The following is a 19,303-nucleotide window of genomic DNA, read 5'->3' on the forward strand; positions in this document are numbered from 1 at the left end:
GTTGCTGCTAACAGACGATGCTCTCCTCCTATCTCCTTTTTGGGCCCTCCTGCTGCTAGCCACTACGGCAACAACAGCCTACTCCTCTTCGTCCTTGTAGGTCCTCCATCGACGACGGCTACCTCTACAACAGTAGCGACCACACCTACAGCACATCCAGCGATGCTTGTAGTCGCTTCCACTCGATGGCCTTTAGCGAACTCTTCCTAAAACCGATGCCACGATGAGCTGCACAATCACAACCTCAATCGGCGATGACTCTGATCGCACCAGCTCGCTCACGCCGGAAACAATACCAGAATCTTTGAGATTTTGTCGAAATCTCAAAGATTCCGTCGAGCCCTATCTCTCTGGTTGGTCCTCTAGTCGCCACTTGGTACCACACAGCTCAACACGTCACCAACCTCACCCCCTACCACATCATCACGGCCAGGGAGTGCCACATCACCTTAGCTTGCCAACTCATCCTGTACGTACACTGATCATCAGCAGCTGACATGAGCTACCACGTCACACAAGACACGTCACTCGGGCCATGTCATTAGTTGATATTACTCCCACATTAGCACATCCACATCAGCACATCCATGTCATCAAGCCACGCCAGCACTACCATGTCATCTTTTACAATCAGTGTGCCATGTCACCATGTACCAACCTAGGAGTGACCCCTGCCAGGCACAGTCACCCCTCCGTAGGCACACTATGCACATTGCATGTGCACCCTCTTGACACCTCAACACACTGCTCCACTAGCACACCCGTTACCAAGAACAGACTATACATGTGACCCTAAGTGTCACATCATCACTAGAACCCTTTTTGCCCCTCCACATAGATCAAGCCGTATCTCTTGATCCAGGAAGAATTTGAGGGCACTCCAAAAAAAAAAAACGCTTGATTTTTCGTGCTCTAGGCGCTCGCTACATCACACAGACATTTTGGTGCAAGTATCACACACTTGCCTGGGCAACAAATCCACTTCTTGCATGCACATCAACCTGTACATCGACGCATTTGACCCAGCACCTAAAACGAACAAAAAAAATGAATTATTTGCTGCTTTTTCATCGCTCTACAGTTGACCTAGATCTAGTTTAAAGTACATTAGATCATCCATAGCAGAGAGAACTCCAAAGAAGCCAATCAAAGACATGTCAAAAAATTCATAAATAGTTCCTACTTGGAGTTAGTCCCTACTCTTACATGCGGTTTCACATCATCACATTACCTGAAACTTGAAGTTTCATAGTTCAGTGAGCAGAATTCAGAGTGTTCAAAGGCATTAACCGACTAATCAGTATAAGCAGATTGCACATGATTTGATTTCACACACACATTCCATCATTGTAAAGTCTAGCATTGTGCACTTTATTAAAGCCTTGTAAAGCCTTTTGGTTATTCCTGTCATCATTTGCCACATGCCTTGTAACAAATTGGATTATATATTGTAGTTCTATCTTCACCTACAATTCAAATTTCACTTGATATAGTTAGTGTTTTGCAGTTGATTCAGACAATGATTTCACAGATACTCTGAGTACATTTCTTGCACCATGTCTATGACTAGCAACCTCAATTTGGAGACATCTGCTAAGCTAGACAACTCCAATTATGGCACATGGAAAAACCGAATGGAGACCATTCTTGTACTTAGGACAAATGGGAGTATGTCAATGGATCTACACCTAGACCATTAGACGATCCTGTTAGCAATAGCTCTACTCCACCTGTTGTTGCCAAAGCACCACCAGCAACAAGATCTACAATGGGATCTATAGCTACACTAGTAGTGACTCACCTATAGCAGATCTTGCCATTGCCCAAGGACAGGAAGAATGGGACAAGAAAGACAAGTATTCATATCATCTGATCAAGTAGAATGTGCAAGATGTCATGCTAGGATAGCTTAACATAGTCAAGACATCAAAAGAAGCATGGGATATGTTCGCAACTCTTTATGAGTCTAAGAACACTTCTAGGATTCTCACACTGAGAAACCAAATCGACCAGAGTTTCCACAACAATAGTGAAACCGGTCATGGTTACGTACTCAGAATGAAGAATTACAACAATCAACACAAAAAAGTAAGAGAGACTATGAATCTCGTAGAAATGGTTCAAGTCATCCAAAATGAACTAGGAGAGGGATATGAGAATATAGTCCAGAGTATTGCCATTCAATGGCAAATTCCAACACTAGAAGAGCTCCAATCAGTTCTACTTGGTGAAGAATTCAGGGTGCAAGCCATTCACTCATGCAAAGGTCATTTCAATGATCAAGCATTCATAGCTTCAGATAGAAGCAAAGGGAGAGGTAGATCATTCTAGCGAAGTGGTCATCATCAACAACAAAATCAACATCAATGTCAAAATCAACATCAACATCATCCTCAGCAACATTAGCAATAGCAAAGAGGGAATCATTCCAATCGAGGAAGATTGCAAGGATGAGGTATTGCATCCACCAATGTGTCAAACATTTAGTGCAATTACTGTCATTTAAGTTTGGACACTATGAAAGAGATTGTCACAAGAAGTAGTATGACCAAGGCAGTTAATCCAATAGTAATCGAGGGAATTTTTGTGGAAGAGAAAATTGTCATGGTGGACACTCCAGTCATAATCATTATGCCAATGAATCTGAGAACATGTTTCTTACAAGTGAGGATATGGAGAACATTGAAATAATCAATCTTGACATTGATTGCAATTTGAAAGTGGAATTCAGTTATCAAGTCAACCAAGCAAAGTAGGATCCTTGGTACATCGACAACGGAGCATCATCTCATATGACAAAGCATCAGGAATGGTTTACAGAGATGAAACCATTAGAAGAACAAAAGAACACTATTTACACTGTAGATAACACACCGAATCTAGATCAAGGGAAAGGCATTGTCCCTATGAACAATTTCACTGGTATGAAAGGATTGGTGAAAGATGTACTCTATGTATCAAAATTCAACAAGAACCTCTTATCAGTTGGTCAAACAATGGAACACAACTATCGAGTCATCTTTGATGAAGATGAATGCACTATCAGAGACAAATCCAAATGATATTAGCTAAGAAAAGTAGTCAAGGAGGGATGCTTATTTAGAAGCTTCAATACTAGATTTGCATGCCATTTCAACTCAACCGTAATACTGTGCCTCTTTTCACAAAATGGCACAAGAGATATGGACATTTTAAATTTCAAAAGCATGATAGAGCTCAGAAATTAGAAAATATGGCAATTGGAATTCTAAATCTTCAATTTCTTGGAAAGGTTTGTAAAGGCTTCAATAAAGAAAGGTGAAACAACTTTGGTAGAAGTACCTCCTCTCAAGCACAAGGTATTATTCATTTGATACATACAAATGTATGGGGTTATGCCCAGACCCACAGTATCAATAGCTCAATTTATTACTTGACTTTCATCGACGACTACATTAGATATCATTGGGTCTACTTTTTGAAAGAGAAATCTGAAATCTTTTCCAGATTTCAAGAATTCAAAGCCATGGTTAAGAACTAGACAGGAAGAAAGATCAAAGTCATGAGATCAGACAGAGGAGGTGAATACAGATCCTCATCATTCATGAACTTTTATAGAATTAACGGAATTTGAAGACAATTCACATGTGCAAATACTCCTCAGAAGAATGCAAGAGCTGAAAGGAAGAATGGTACTTTAGCAAATAGTGCTAGAGCAAGGTATTAGGTAGAAGCAATAGCCAATATAAACTACTTTCTTAATTGGCCTCCGACCAAACCAATTCAAGGTATGACACCTTATGAAGCATTCATTGGACACAAGCCAAACATTGGTAATATCCACTTATTTGGTTTCATAATATATTCCCACATACATGACAACCATCGCAAAAACTTAGATGCGAAGTCATGTAAGTGCATTATGGTTGGCTATAGTGCAAAAAACAAAGCATACAAGATGTATGATCCCATCAACCAAAAGATCATTATCTTCAGAGATATAATCTTTGATGAGGAATGAGAATGGAAAATCTCAAATACATAGGAGATAGACACACTGATTACTCAGTCACCTACATAAAAGGTTGATGAAGAAGAGCAAGAATTGTTGGAAGTAGCTCGAGAAGTGCCACAACAACTCAAATGGTCTACTAGGAAAAGCAGGCCTCCAACCAGATTGACATATTCTTAGAAAGGCAAAGAAATTCAAGTTGAAACCACGAATTATGCTCTTACGACTACCATCATGGCTCTAGAAGAGCTAGTGTACTTTGAAGACACAGTTGACAAGCGATAATGGCAAACTGTTATCAATGAAGAAATGGAAGCTTTGTACAAAAAAAGAACCTGGGAATTATGCGACCTTCCATAAGGAAAGAAGGCCATAACAAACAAATGGGTATACAAAGTGAAGTATAATCCAGATGGAAGCATTGAAAGATACAAAGCCAGACTAGTTGCAAAAGGATTTGCATAGCAATATGGCAAGACTATGATGAGACTTATGCTCTAGTAGCAAAGATTGATTCCATACGGTTCTTGATATCACTAGCAACACTCAGCAGATGGAATGTTTACTAGCTCGATGTCAAGAATGAATATTTTCTCAATGGTTACATAGACGAGGAAGTCTGCATGCAACAAGTGGCAGGTTATGTTGAACTACGGAAAGAGAATTAGGTTTTTCATCTCAAAAAAAGCATCTATGACTTAAAACAAGCACCCAAAAGTTGGTATAGCAGAATAGACAAGTATTTTGCTAATTTGGGATACATGAAATCCAATGCGGATCATACTCTCTACTACAAAGTTCAAGGGGAAGACATTACTATTGCACTTTTGTATGTATATGATCTAATTGTGACCCGAAGCAATCATAACTTCATCAAAAAGCTAAAACAAGACTTATCTATAGAATTTGAAATGAAAGATCTTGGACTTATGCGCTATTGTCTTGGAATTGAGTTATGGAGAGATTCAGACAACACCTTCATGGGTCAACTGAAATATGTTGATAGTCTCCTGAAGAAGTTTCATATGGTAGATTGCAAGATTGCAGCCACCCCATGGAACATAGTTTAAAACTTACAAAAGATTCAGAGAAACCTATGATCAATGAGGGCATCTCATTGGATCTATTATCTATTTGACTATCACACAGCTAGATATTTGTTATGCAGTAAGTTGACTAGCACAGTTTATGTCAGATACAAAAGAGTCTCAATGGAATGCAACCAAAAGAGTCTTGAGAACATTAGAGGGACAAGACAATTTGGAATAGTATACAGAGGAAGTCATCCAAGGTTGCATGGATACTGTGAAGTGACTATGTCAGAGATCATAAGACTTGAAAAAAAAAACTTCTCTCTCATGGATGGAATCATTGGACGACAACTTCTCACTCAATGAATCAAAACGAGAATACCCAACTATGTCTAAAACTAATCTAAGAGAGCTAGGGCCTAAGCTCTGATACCATGTGAAAGTGCGGATCGTGCTCTTGTAGTGCAACGGGAATTAGCAAAAGATTAAGGGGGATCAAACCATAGAAGAAACTCCATGAGAGACATACGGTAGGCAATACTCAATCTATTCCAAATGTGTGTGTTCAACAATATAAGAAGGCTTCTTATGTAGAGAGAGCCCTTTGAATAGTCAACACTTGTGGGATCCTCTGATCCACATCTCTCCTTGTGGATATCCTTGATCTACATCTCCACATCATGTAGTCCACATCCTAGGGTGGCTACTTTAATACTTTCCTATACGATACCTTAGCCTCTAATTATGTGCACATGGCACCATATCTCAACAACGCAGGCTCTCATTCTCTGCCTGCATGATGATTGTGAGGCACACTCCTATTCTAAGAGATTGTAGAGGGCTTGGCTCTATCTATCATATCCATCCCTGAGTATAGCTTGCTACTCCTTGGCTTGCACCCTACGTTCTTCCATGGCACGAAGGATAGATTCTGCCTTATCTAATTGGTCCATGAGGGTTCAGACTAGGGATTCACTAGTAAAAAGCTCATCCTTGAACTTGGCAAGGGAGACTTCTAGCTCTTCGGCCTTTGCCCAGTATTCCTCCAGTTTGTTGAGGGCGGTTTGCCCTGTAGGTTGTGCTCGACCATAAGCGTGTGGTTGTCGCATGTGCTGAGTTTTCCTAGAGGAGAGAGGATGATAGTTGGGAGGCGTGCTCTTTCCTCCTATGCAAAATTATTCACTCCACCTGTGGCAGATTGGTCATCACATCCTGCAGCAGTAGCTGGAGCTCCATCTGATTGACGGGTGAGAGCTACTCAGCTGACATGGTGTTGTAAGCTGCCCAGGGCCTGGTAGTGGGATGCATTGCAAAATTGGAGGGATTGTCCTACAAGCCTAGTCCATGGGGATGAAGAGGATCTGGTGATGAAGGAGGCAGTCTCTTGGGGTTGGGGGTCCTAGATGGATTCTTTGTCGGCCAACCCATATTCGATCGCTGGTTATTTCTCCATAGCATGTGGTAGAGCACCATCATATATAGCATGGGGTTGCCGAGGACTTGTCCATGAGTCTTGAGGTCTTTCCACATTTGAGTGCATAAATAATCCACCTAGTTGGTCACCTGTGGCACTGCCAATCTTGTGAGGATGTTGGGAACGATTGATTGGTGATGGTCCATATGGTTGAGCCCCACTAGAGCACACACGCCAATTTCTCCAACTCTGGCTTGATGATTTCTGAGTAGTGGATGCGCCCCTTGCTCTTCTTTTGGTCATAGTTGCAAATTTGGATGAGGGATTCGTGTAGCTTTTTCTTAGGGGAATACTTTTATGCAATGACGGGAAGGTCGAAGGTAGCAGTGCACCACATCCTTATTGAGGTGGTATAAGTGGGTGGTGCCAATTGTGTCGCGTAGGACACCGATGTTGGTGTTCGAGTTGTAGGCCGGCAGGAATTCCCCTAGTAGCTTCATGTCGAGGTGACAACAAGGAAGGCGGTCTGCAACAGGTCAAAGGCCTATCAGTGCTAGGGAGGTTTGCACCTCTGGCTCCTTGAGGGATTGGTACGCGGCTGTGTTGTGGTAGTGGAGGGTGTAATCATGCCCCTCATAGGAGTATTTGAAGTGGATCATGCAGCCACCATTCAGTTGTTGCAACCAAGCTTCTTCGAGCAGCGAGTGCATCTTGGACCACACAATCTTGTACTCCCCCTACATTGGAGCTAGGGTACACTTCCTAGATGTCTTGGAGGGGGTGGTCATAGCCACTTTTGATGGTTCTTGAGTGGCCTCTTGTGTCAAGATTTCCTCCTCTATTTGTAGTTCCTTTATTGGAACATCAAAGAGCATCCGGTTGTGCCTAAGGGTATTCTAGGATTTAGAGGGCCAGTGGGCTATCGATTTGGGGAGTGGAGGCCAAAGGACCATATTAAATATTGTCCCATAAATAGATCTATACATGTGCCTAACCAAAATGAAATTAGTGTTTTTCACATCCACCTTTGGTTTGATTTCTTCCCTTTGTTATTACATGCAAGGCCACACTAATGGTTCTCTAGGTCTTCCAAACTTATAGTCTCAACATATTCTTTATTCACTGCGTCATCATCCAAACCATAATTCCATTGCCTCTTTGGATAGAAGTTATGACTAAATTTTTCATGTTGTACAGTGGGCTTCTCCATGCAAGAAATCAATAACTAACCAACTAACCTAACCTAACATCGGCTAACCAACTAACCTAACCTCAGTTCGTAACTAACCTTAGGTTAGGTGTGTTTTTTTTTCCTCAACTGTAAGAGGGGGGCTGCCGCGATGGCAGCGCAGGGGGGTTTTGTGTCACGCAGCGACGCGGGGGGTGCAGGGGAGGAGGAGGGGATGGGTGGAAGGGAGGGGCACGGGCACCGGGGGGGTAGGTCGGGGGTAGGCACGGTGGGGCAGAGGGATGTAGGGTGGGGAGTGAGAGCGGAGGGGGCGGTGGTGCAAGGGAGAGGGAGGCGGGGAGAAAGGGGAGAGGGGGGCGGGGTGCGGGCAGGGAGCAAGGTGGCGGAGCAAGGTGGAAGGTGGGGCGGGGTGGCGGGTGGGGGGCGGTGCGGCATGCGCCACGGGCAAGGTTGGCGCGCCACCACTAGCAAGCACCACGGGCGAGCACTAGTGCGCCGCCACTGCGGGGTGGTGAGGAGTGGGGGGGGGAAAGAGCAGAGAGGGGTAGGGGGTGGAAGAGAATGGGGGGGAGGGGGGAGAGCAGAGAGGGGGAGGGGGGTGGGAGAGCGAGGGGGGGAAGAGAGAAGCAGGAGGGAGGGGGGTGGTAGAGAGAGGGGGAAGAGAGAAGCAGGAGGGGGATGGTAGAGAGAGGGGAAAGAGAGAAGCGAGAGGGGGATGGTAGAGAGAAGAGAGAGGGGGTAAGGGGGAGAGAGAGAGAGGGGGGGAAGAGAGAGAGAGAGAGAGAGAGAGAGAGTAGAGAGAGAAAATAGAGAGAGAGAGAGAGAGTGTGTGAGAGAGAGAAAAAGAGAGAGAGAGTGTGTGAGAGAGAGAGAGAGAGTGAGAGAGAGAAAAGGGAGGGGGAGGGAAAGAGAGAGAGAGAGAGAGAGAGAGAGAGGGGGAGGGAAAGAGAGAGATCCAAAAAGAGAAAGAGAGAAAGGGGGAGGGGGTGGCGGAGGGGGGTAGGGGTGGTGGAGATGGAAGGGGAAAGGGGGGAGGGGGGAGGGGGAGATGGAGGGGGGGGAGGGGGGAGGGGGTGGTGGAGAGGGCGGGGGGGAGGGGGTGGTGGAGATGGAGGGGGGGGGGGGAGAGGGAGGGGGTGGTGGAGATAGAGGGGGGGAGGGGGTTGTGGTGGTGTTGGTGGAGATGGAGGGTGAAGGGGAAAGGGGGTGGTGGAAATGGGGGGTGGTGGAAATGGAGGGGGAGGGGGGAGGGGGTGGTGGTAATGGAGGGGGGAGGGGGTGGTGGAGATGGAGGGGGGGAGGGAGAGGGGGTCGTGGAGATGGAGATGCTCAACGACAGATGTCCAAACCTCCTAGGATACGATTTTGATGATAAGTACATATGGGACTCATACTCATGTAGGGCCCTAATGTCATCTTCTCAAATCCATGTTGGACATCCATGGTCAGAACAAGACCAAACGTGGTATGAATCTAATTCATGATGGTATAAAGATTTGGGGTAGCATAGAATCTTGTTTTAGCATGGATAGCCCTTTTTTCTGACACCTTGAGCTAAAACATTTTAGTAGGGCAAGGTCAAATCCATGGCTCTATGTATCGTAATGGAACAATAGTTGGTATTCCTCTAAGTCACATTGGACCCAAGCACTATAGCAAATCTTATGACATAAATAAGTTTATGCATAATTTTTAATGCTAAAAAAGCCCATTGCATGCACTAGAACATGTGTGGGTGTCCAACGTCATTTTTTCATACCCATGTTGGGCATCTATGCAGTTGAAACAAGACCAAACTTGGTATGACTATAATACATGATGGCATAAAGATTCTCTAAAGGTATTATTTCACTTGGCACACCCATGGGATGAGTTCATCAGGCTTCGCTATTGTTGCATCACTTCATCGTCTTATGGATAGTTTATGGACTTTGTGATGACCCAACCCCATGCCTAGAAGTTGAGTAGGATGGGGTGGGCAGTGAGGGTCTGAAGATCGAAAGGACGGAGGAGGGAGAGACTGGTGGGCTAAAGGCCGAGGGAGAAATACGACATGGCGAGATGAGGATGGGCCTGAAATGGTTGGGATTGTAGGCGAAGGATGGTTTAGAGTGCACTGGGCAGAAGAGGGATGGCGAGGTCTATGTGAAAGATCATGTTCCATGGACGGAGTGCATCAAAGTGCATTTGGAGTATTTGGGGGACGGTGCTTGGGGCAAGCATGTAAGTGGATAATTACAGTGCAGTAGAACAAAAACTGAACAAAGAATAGAGAGTACAAAGCAAACTGGAGATGAACAAAATTTTCTTGTTGAAAAGAGACTAATGTTTCTTATAATTGTTTCTATAGCTTGCTTGTAAAGGAGGATCACAAAGGAGATGGCTACAAATTTAGTCCTAGGATGGAGGTGACTTTATGTTGCAAAAGAGAAGTATAATTTCATTTTCTATAATCCATGATAGTAATCCAAATTCTATTTCCACTTTAGAATACTTGGTGAACATAAGATGGAAGTTATTGTATTAAAGCTTCTCTATGCAAGTGTTGAGCTAGAGCATGAATAAGGAGATATGGAAATACTAGGAGATGTTATGCCCTATAATATATCCAACAAATTATTTATTGCATGCAACCATGGATGAACTTTTCATGTAAGTTTTGTTAAGAAGCAAAACTTTTATATTGGTGTCGAAAGTGTGTATGCCTTAATAACGATAAATGTTTGAGACATTTTCCAGGATTTGAAAATTCTATGTGAAAATTTTAAAATTTCACCAGGATTTATATCTTTTACATCAAAATTCAAAAGAAAATGTAGGACAATGTAATGTATTCTATCAATGTTGTGAAACTAAAAAAACTAGCCAAATAAACTTTTGCCAAGATTTTATATTAATATGTAAGTATAGACTCGATAAAAATATCATTACATGGGGAAGAGAAGAGACTTATCATGACATCAAGAAATATCATTGCATGGGGTAGAGACGAGACTTATCCAACACATGTCATCAAGAATACAAAGTGCATCTCTTGGGATATTAAATGATATCATTTGCAAATAAGAATGTATCAGAAGATAAAGAATCGATATTTGAGCAAGTGGAGCAGTGATTTTTATGCAAATCTATATATTTTGAAAGATATTGATGATAGTATGGATTATAACACAACCTCGTTGTGGATGGTCCCTACTATGAGGTAGGCAAGAATATGAGATGGAAGATGTGATTTTTGAAGATTAGAAAGAGGTATGTGGTAGTCTCTCTCTCTGCAAAACACCTCTAGGGCATCTAGATGTCTCTATAGTCCCTCTGTTGAAGATGACAAGAGGACCATGGCATCCGCATATAGTAGAATCTGTATCATCGGTTGTAACAGAACTCTTGCAAAGGATTTCTAGAAGTATTTCTAGCTTCAAAAACTGACTCCAAGATTCCCCAAGTTGCCCCATCTACACGGGTACCATCTCCAAAAGTGCAGACAATTCCCTAAGTGACTTATTTGTCATCTACTATTTATATGGTCTAATGGAGTCCAACTTCACCTACGCAGAGACACCCCTTCCACCATCCTCTCTAGTCCATTTAACACTTACTCTATAGCTTTAGCTCCCCCTACCTCTCCTCTTTCATTGTAGCTCTCCTAATCTCTTTGCCTTTGTTAAGGCCTATATTGATAAAGTGGGGAGTGAGTGAGTCATAGAGCCATAGAGAGAGAGAGAGAGAGAGAGAGAGATAGAGAGAGAGAGAGGGAGAGGGAGGAGTGCACACAATATAGCTACCTATACACTATGTTGTATTGAACATGAACATGAATATATACATGATAATCCATTAGGGTTAGGGATAGGGTTTTCTTTGATGGCCTTAAGGTATGGTGAAATGTACACCAGCCTCTAGATAGCCCCTCTTAAATTGCATTGGGTAAGTAGAGGGTGCATGTACAAGAACTTTTTGTGGATTTTGTTCAATGGTGCATAAAGTAGCATCCATAACTAAAAAAGGAAATTGAAAGAATCAGAGTTGTATGTGCATGTGTGAGCATAGTGACTATGTAGCATATACATGTACAATGAGTACAACTTATTACATCCTGTACATAACTTGCATTTTCCCCTCTTAATTTGTTGGTCATCCATCACCTTTGGGAATAAAACCCAAAAGATAGGGCAAATGAAAGAGAAAGGAAATATGCATAAAGTAAAGTCCACTTGGATCAAAGATTGGCCCATCTAAAGATGTCTACATACATGACTACATGTATGGCTCGGAGGGTGCACTACTAAGAAAACCTACATATCACGTGCGTTGAGGCATTTAAAAAACCCCTCAACTAAAATTTTCCCCCTAATAAAAAAACACCTCTTTACTTATGAACTAAGTGGTTTTTTTCTAAAGTTGAATTCAAAAAACCCATTCTGTTATTGTAATCCTATTAATTTAGTTTTAAAAGCTAAATTAAAATACTTTTTGAATGCCCGTGGTATACTAAAATTTTGTGAGGTGAACCCCCCGAGATGTATGGCTACATGCAGAACATGTCATAAGTTGCCATGGACTGTGTAGTGATTATTTCAACTCGCCAATCTTATTTCAGTCTTGTAGCTCTTAGCCTAGGTCTACCTAGTAACATGGAGTAGGAACTATCTTTCTCTTCCATCCTGAGTACAACAAATGTAACAGTGAAACTCAATCTCCAAATGCTAATTTCTTGGCCTGTGAGGATAACATGTGGTTGGATTCTTCTTTGATCAACCATTCTCACTTGGGATGGTGCTGGACCTAACTCATTGTAGCCTTGAATAATTCCTCAGATAATATGTTAACACCTGATCCTCCATCAATCAGGACATCTGGTATTCTTTGCCTTTTGTATTCAACATTAATTGTGGGAACTCTGTAATCCACCTCTTATATGGTTGATGTAATATATCTGGGGAGTCGAGACTCCTCTGCATCTTCCTCTATCATAGTCATTGGTGCCTTGGGTTGGTTGTCTGCTTCCAACCTTGCAACAATTGTTCCTTGAATGCTGGTACAAGACTTAATAGTTGATCCAATGTGATTTGCACTTTGGAGTGTAATAGCTCTTTGAAGAAATTATTAGCCTACTCCATGCCTTTTGTATTTCGGATGGTCTTCTTGCTCTGGAGTAGAGTAGTTGTTCCGTCTGGTTGCAGCTTGTTGCTTGAGATAGTTTCTCAGCACATCTCGTAACACCTTTATAGCTGTTTCCGCTTGTCCATCATGTTTTGGAAATGTTGTAGCAAGTTTTGTCACCTTCGTGCTTGTTTCTTTTAGTGGCTTGGGGTCTTTGCTCACCTACTGATAGTGCCGACTAGTTAGTATATGACTGCTTGTCGGATCTCTGTCAAATTTGCTATTTCCTCTTCTTTTGCTTATTGATTATCGACTCATCCAGTTCTTGAATCGTGTTGCTCTTTGGCTCGACTCACCGTGTGGTGGAATGAAGTCGTATCTTTGTTTCTCTTTTTTGGTCTTGATTTGTTGTTTTTGTAGTACCAATTGTCTTCTTCTTTCTGTGCTTTCCTTGTCTTGTAGTTCTCTAGTTTGTCATTCTCGTCTTTTTTTTGTGTGGCGAAGCTGTCTATTGGTCACCTCGCACTGTGTTGAATCAGAATATCTCTTGATTGTCCTCTATCACGTTTTTGCACGAGTCTTCTTAGGTTGTGAGTTTGAACCTTGAGTAGGATTACCAAATGTGTTCCCAGTCAGGTTATCTCAAAAGAGGACTAAAGATAATAGATTTCTAGACATTCACAAGTACAAGAGAGTTGAACACAAAATTTTCTCTTCTTGATATTTTCTTGAACAACAAATCAGCTCATCTTGAGCCAAAAACAGACTAAATCCTCCGTCAGTAGTCTAATAACTATCGGTTGCATACATCATTATAGAGACAAAATCCAATAGAGTGCTTGAAATAGTTATAACCATTTTTTAGTTACAAACTATATTCTATTCTTGGAAGTAGTGACTTGGGTTGTGGAGTTAACCCTCAACAAGGACGTTTATGCATCAAAATGTGTAGTCCTATCCTAGTGTAGTGGACATCATCATGTTCGCAACTTGGGAAAACTCAGTGTTCCCGCATGCACTTATGGCTGTTGTATACAACCCATACTTGATGCAAATTAGTGGTTGGATCTAGGACTTCAAATAAGTCCCTACATCAACATTTGGCACCTCATAAACCTCAAGGATATTGTATACATTTTTAGTTGTATTTCAGGCTTTTGGGCCTTTATATTTTCAAATCCTTCTTGATGGGCCAATGATTGACACTACATCCCATGCCAATGGATGTTTATTAATGCACACATTAGACCACCTTTAGCTCATGATAGTTGAGCATACAAGTTTGACCGATTGTCGTACTTTATCAGTTTTATGGGCCTCTTCGTTAACAAATCAATATATCATACCTTTGGCCCCAAATTTTCAGCCATTGGATCACTCTGTCAACCCTAATTATGCAGTCTTCTTTGATTGCTCTTTGATTGTGCATCATATGATAGATATTCCTCTACTGCAACATACCTTGAACATTATTGTCCATCTTTTTCGGTTGGTGACACCCTTGTCAAGAAAGGAAATAAAAACTTCAAAATTTTCCTAACATCTACAAGAAGTTTTCCTTGGCATATTCAGCCATTGGAAGCAGAAGGTGTAAACATGGTGGCTAAACTTGAGGAGGATGAGGAAGAAAGCTTTCTAAGAAGAAACCCATCTGTAATACCTATATTTGATGTAGATGTGGCCAAGATAGTCAAACAATACATTACTCTAGAGAAAAAATCACAAGAAGGAGTTCTTAACGGTGCGAGGTTGAAAACAAAGAGATTCAATCAAAAGATAGAGGAGAAAGTAAAAGTTGTGCGAAGGGAGTCATTTGTGGTATTGTATTAGAACCAGACTGCATGTAAGTCCACCGATCAATGGGGTAGTAAAAGATGGCTAAGTCAGACCAAGGAATCGGCAGGTGCTATGGCAGAGTGAAAGTTGAAGATAAGTGAGGAAGCTATGCATCAATAGGTGGAGGGAGAAAGAAACGAGAAAACAATGGAGAAGGAAGAAACAAAAATAGTGCATGGTGTTCAAGAAATGTATGCCGTTGATGCCACCCAACCACACACAAGCAAAATCTAGAAAAAGTACCACCTAGGGACTGCTGGTGGTGGTAGACATATGCCTTAATATATATATGAATGATAATAATTTTTGGTTCCCTACTTGTTTGTTTGAGGTTCCTGCTCTAAAAACTTTATAGTTGTATTTTGATGAAATTGTATGGCTTGTCATGGGTGTTAGCTTAGAAATGTTCCCATCTTTTTTGCCATAAAGGCTTGGGAAAACCATTTGTGTTAGTTGGCACAATGACTAGTTAGGTATGTACAATATCCCCCCCCCCAACCCCTCATTAATGGAAGAATGATACATGGTGGACATTAGTACCTTGGTTCCCCATTTTTAATTGATGTTCCAGATCTAATATCCATATAATACCATTTTTTGAAGATTACTATGAATTGTCTTTATTAGTCCCTTCGATGGAGTTAGCTCATTTAGTTGAGATTTTTAATAAAGATGGCTCCCTTTGGGTGACATATGCTACTTCTTGTAAGTTCCCTAGAGGGCATTGCAAATTGTTAGAATTTTTGGATAAATATACCTCCCCTCTCACGTTCTTCCCCTTGTGCATCCCCCTTGTTTTGAAAAAAAAAAATTTATTTTTAAATAAATTGGGTTAATATATGTTTTTAGTGATATATACTTGGTATTAAATCTATTTATTCATGCCTCCTACACAACCTTAGTTATTGACCTCTGATTATTTCTTTCAACTCATAAATTGAATATGTGAATGCCACGGTCTTTGGTACACTTGAAGAGATGACCTAATCCTGTGTGTTTTCATGTTTTGTAGCTTGAACCCCAACTCTTTGCAAATGATGTATCTCTCAAGATGTAAAATTCATTCACACATCAACCTTCCAATTATTTGGAAGAAGTGGCTAGTACAAAATAAATTTTGATTGATATGCCAAGTACACTCCCAATCATTAGGACATAATCACATCTATTAGGCTTTTCCTCCTCCTAGACAGAGTGACATTTTTTTGAGTAGCAACATGGAGCCAACGCCCTTCAAGACCTTTGTTTGATATACTAGTCACACTTGGCCTTATTATCTATGAGATTAGAGCAAGTCTCCTCATATTTTAGTGCCATTCTTTATATTTCCCGCATTAAACATTTGATAGAATCATTTGTGATACCAAGGACAACTTAAATTCACCCTCTCACTCCCATCCACGCCACCCAAAAAATAGCTACCAATAGGTTTGTCAAGCTCTTAATAATTAATCAATAATATGTTATTGATTGATTGATTAATTAATTATTACATTAGAATTTGAATTAATTAAAATTATTAAAGTTATTTGGATTAAAACATATCATGTGATATCAAATTTCATATTCAACATTGAATTTTTTATTTTTTCTTTTTGCTGTTTTTTTAAAAAGGGTTGGTCACTAGTGATTCTTTGTTATAAAAGCCAAAAATAAGAAAAACAACATGATGAATAGACAATCAGTAATATCAAAAGGAAATAAATATATGACTTGGTTAGTTTTTTGTTTTCTTAGCCTAAATTGGAAACTACTTGTAGCATGCATGCCATCTACTGGGAGCCCTCCCTCCAAAGCCCATCCCCCCTTAATCTACCACCCCTTATTGTCATTGGAGTAACCGCGTTGTGTGAGATTTTCCTTCCCAAGTCTTACTGGTCGGGTTTGATTTGAAATTTTTGTCTCTCTCCCCCTCTCTGATCAATAGGATTGGATTGATCTCCACAATGCATTCTTTGGTCTCCTCAACCCACCATCTATATGGTTATTTTAGTTATTGGCACAAATGGAGAGAGAGATTGAGAAAAAGGCGACTTACATTTCCTACTCTTTCTTAGGAATGGATGGAAGTAACCTTAGCAATGCACAAGTGGAAGAGTAGTAAGAGGACTTGTGCTGTAAATATGGCATTGGAATTCATGTACCAAAAGTAGCAAGGCCCCTATGTATGCAAAAGGAAAATTGGTATGGAGCTAGTTAGAGTCATTGTATAGGCAATATGGTGGGATCAAGAATGTTGAGGTACATTGGGCTCTAGTTCCTAGGTCACACCTAATTCCTATTATTCTCAACATTGACATGAATCTAGAGGACTTGGAGAAGAGTGATGTGGAGGTCCTTGAGGAGGCCATAGACTTTATGGAGTAGGAGATTCAAGCCAAGAGGCACATCTTGGCGATGGCAGAAGAAATCCATGAGGGATCCATGGATATTTTATTGAATCTATACTTTTATATTATTATAAAATCATGGCAAAAGTTTATCAAGCCAACTTTTTTAGTTTCTTGACATTGACAAAACATAGTATTATTTTATATGTTCTCTAATAAAATATGTAAATCATGGTGAAACTTTTAAAATTTGTCATAAAAGTTTCAAATCTTGGAAAGTGTTTCAAAATTTTGTTTTTATTAGGGCATATAAACTTTCTATTGTAATGTCATCATTCCCTTGCAACCAAAGATTTTCTTGTGCGTTCTTCACACCCTAGTAGGTATTCTCATAGGTGCATTTTTGTGTCTTTTCGTGCCAGCTATCTAGCTCCAAAAATCATGTTAACATGCTCCCATCATTGTGGATATTTTTTGTTACATAGCAAGTCCTTTTTCTAGCAACTCCTAACCATATTGGAACAATTTTAGACATTGCAACTCCTAACCATATTGGATAAATTTTGTCGCTCTGCCTTACAAGAATAAATGCATCCTTTTAACATCAATCTTAGCGTCAAAAGCTTTCTTTGGCATATTGCATGCTAGACCAAAGTAATGATCATTAAGCTCTTCCAATCCTACCATGTTGCTCTCTATAATTTTTGTCATGAGACAAGAAGGTAAAGCTTTGTGGGCGAAATTACTTACAAGCATCAACGTATTTTTCTTTGGTATCTTTAGGGAAATTTTCATGTCCTTAGGGAAATGACCATGGGAGGGATTTCTGCAAATTCCCTGGCACAAGTAGGACAACCATGACGTGTCCCTTCTTTATTATTAAGCCATGGTGGGATATTATAGTTCACCAAGTCTTCAAGCCATGTTGACGAAGATGTTGATCATAACTCAAAAGATTCATGCCATCCATTGGGAGCCCAAGATGCAAGTTGTATGGATCCCTTGAAAAGTTAGGTCACATGTTGTTTATATACTTCTAAGCAGCATAATCTAGAGGAATCCTCAAAGTGTCATCAATGGACCAGATTGTAGCATGCCATGTCATCAATTCCCTTGCATTTGAACATATTCTATATTCAAGCAATGACAGAAAAGTGTCTCAAGAACTTTACTAGGATCTTCTCACTCTACAAATCCTCTATATATTGTTGTGCCCCGCGCATTGGACAACTAACCAAATCTCTATGCTCATGAAGAAAGAGAATACAATCATGAGGACAACCATGGATGGTGTCATAATCCATACCAACCATTGTCAACATCCTTTTTGCTTTGTCTCTCGATGTGGGCAACATCTTCAAATAAAGCATGAATCACGATGCCCATTGTGTGCCCATTTGAGGGGAGGCCATGGATTGATGAGTCCAGAGGACTTTGTCTTGCATATGAGCCCAATCAAGATGGAAAGATATTAGTCTCTTATCAAGTCTCAGATTTCTTCATCTTGTGTCCCTCTTGCCACATTGGCTCTCCCTAGTCCAAGGCCATCAGGTATGCCTATCTGCCGATAGGGGTCTCCTACCATAGTTAATGAGGCATCGTCGCCTAAGGGCCAACGGCTTGGCTCTAGGAAGAGTAATAAGAATGGTTGATTTGGTTCCAAAGGAAAGTGTGTATGTAGATGAGACATAGATTGCCACTAGCTCCTTCTCCACTCCTATCATGGAGCGCTCTGCTACCCCTCGCTCCAGCAAGGGGAGTTTGTCATGCCCGAGGACCTTCACTATATGATGAATGACATGCGCGAGATTATTGAGAATGCAAAGGGGATTGAAATCATCATTCATATGATGTGGATGGTGTCCTCAAATTTTCCTAGAGTTATATTTATAGACTTGTCCACTTAGGATAATACAACAAAGGATGCTCTCATAGCGCTCTAACAGCATAGCTCAAGGACAGATGTCCAAACCTCCTGGGATACAATTTTGATGATAAGTACATATGGGACTCATACTCAAATAAGTACATATGGGACTCTCAGATCACTCTAATAGCATAGCTCAAGGACAGATGTCCAAACCTCCTAGGATACGATTTTGATCATAAGTACATATGGGACTCTCATAGCACTCTAATAGCGTAACTCAAGGACAGATGTCCAAACCTCCTGGGATAAAATTTTGATGATAAGTACATATGGGACTCTGATAGCGCTCTAATCATTCAAAGTTTAGAGATCAGAGATAGGCAAAAGGCCTAGGCCTTCATGGGTGCATAAAGATGATTGGAAGATTGCCAAGAAATAGATTAGAGAAATGCAAAAAAAGTGGGCGAATCAAAAGAGGTTGGCAAGGAGACATCTCAACACTATAGGTGCTTTGAAGTTGGGAGGGATGAAAGGGAAGG

General features: G+C 41.0%; 1 protein-coding gene across 1 annotated transcript in view; it reads left to right on the forward strand.

The window, feature by feature from the left end:
- LOC147892759 (uncharacterized) overlaps positions 1–10,241 on the forward strand; it is a 37,355-nt gene extending 27,114 nt beyond the window's left edge. The window contains exon 3 of the mRNA XM_087387770.1: positions 9,976–10,241. The gene's annotated coding sequence lies outside the window, so the exon portion shown is untranslated. The remainder of the gene's footprint in view (positions 1–9,975) is intronic.
- The last annotated feature ends 9,062 nt before the right edge of the window (positions 10,242–19,303 follow it).

Source organism: Dipteris shenzhenensis, chromosome 16 (assembly GCF_047967505.1).
Source record: "Dipteris shenzhenensis isolate YYH24624 ecotype China chromosome 16, Dip_SZ_1.0, whole genome shotgun sequence".
In the NCBI taxonomy this organism is placed as follows: domain Eukaryota; kingdom Viridiplantae; phylum Streptophyta; class Polypodiopsida; order Gleicheniales; family Dipteridaceae; genus Dipteris; species Dipteris shenzhenensis.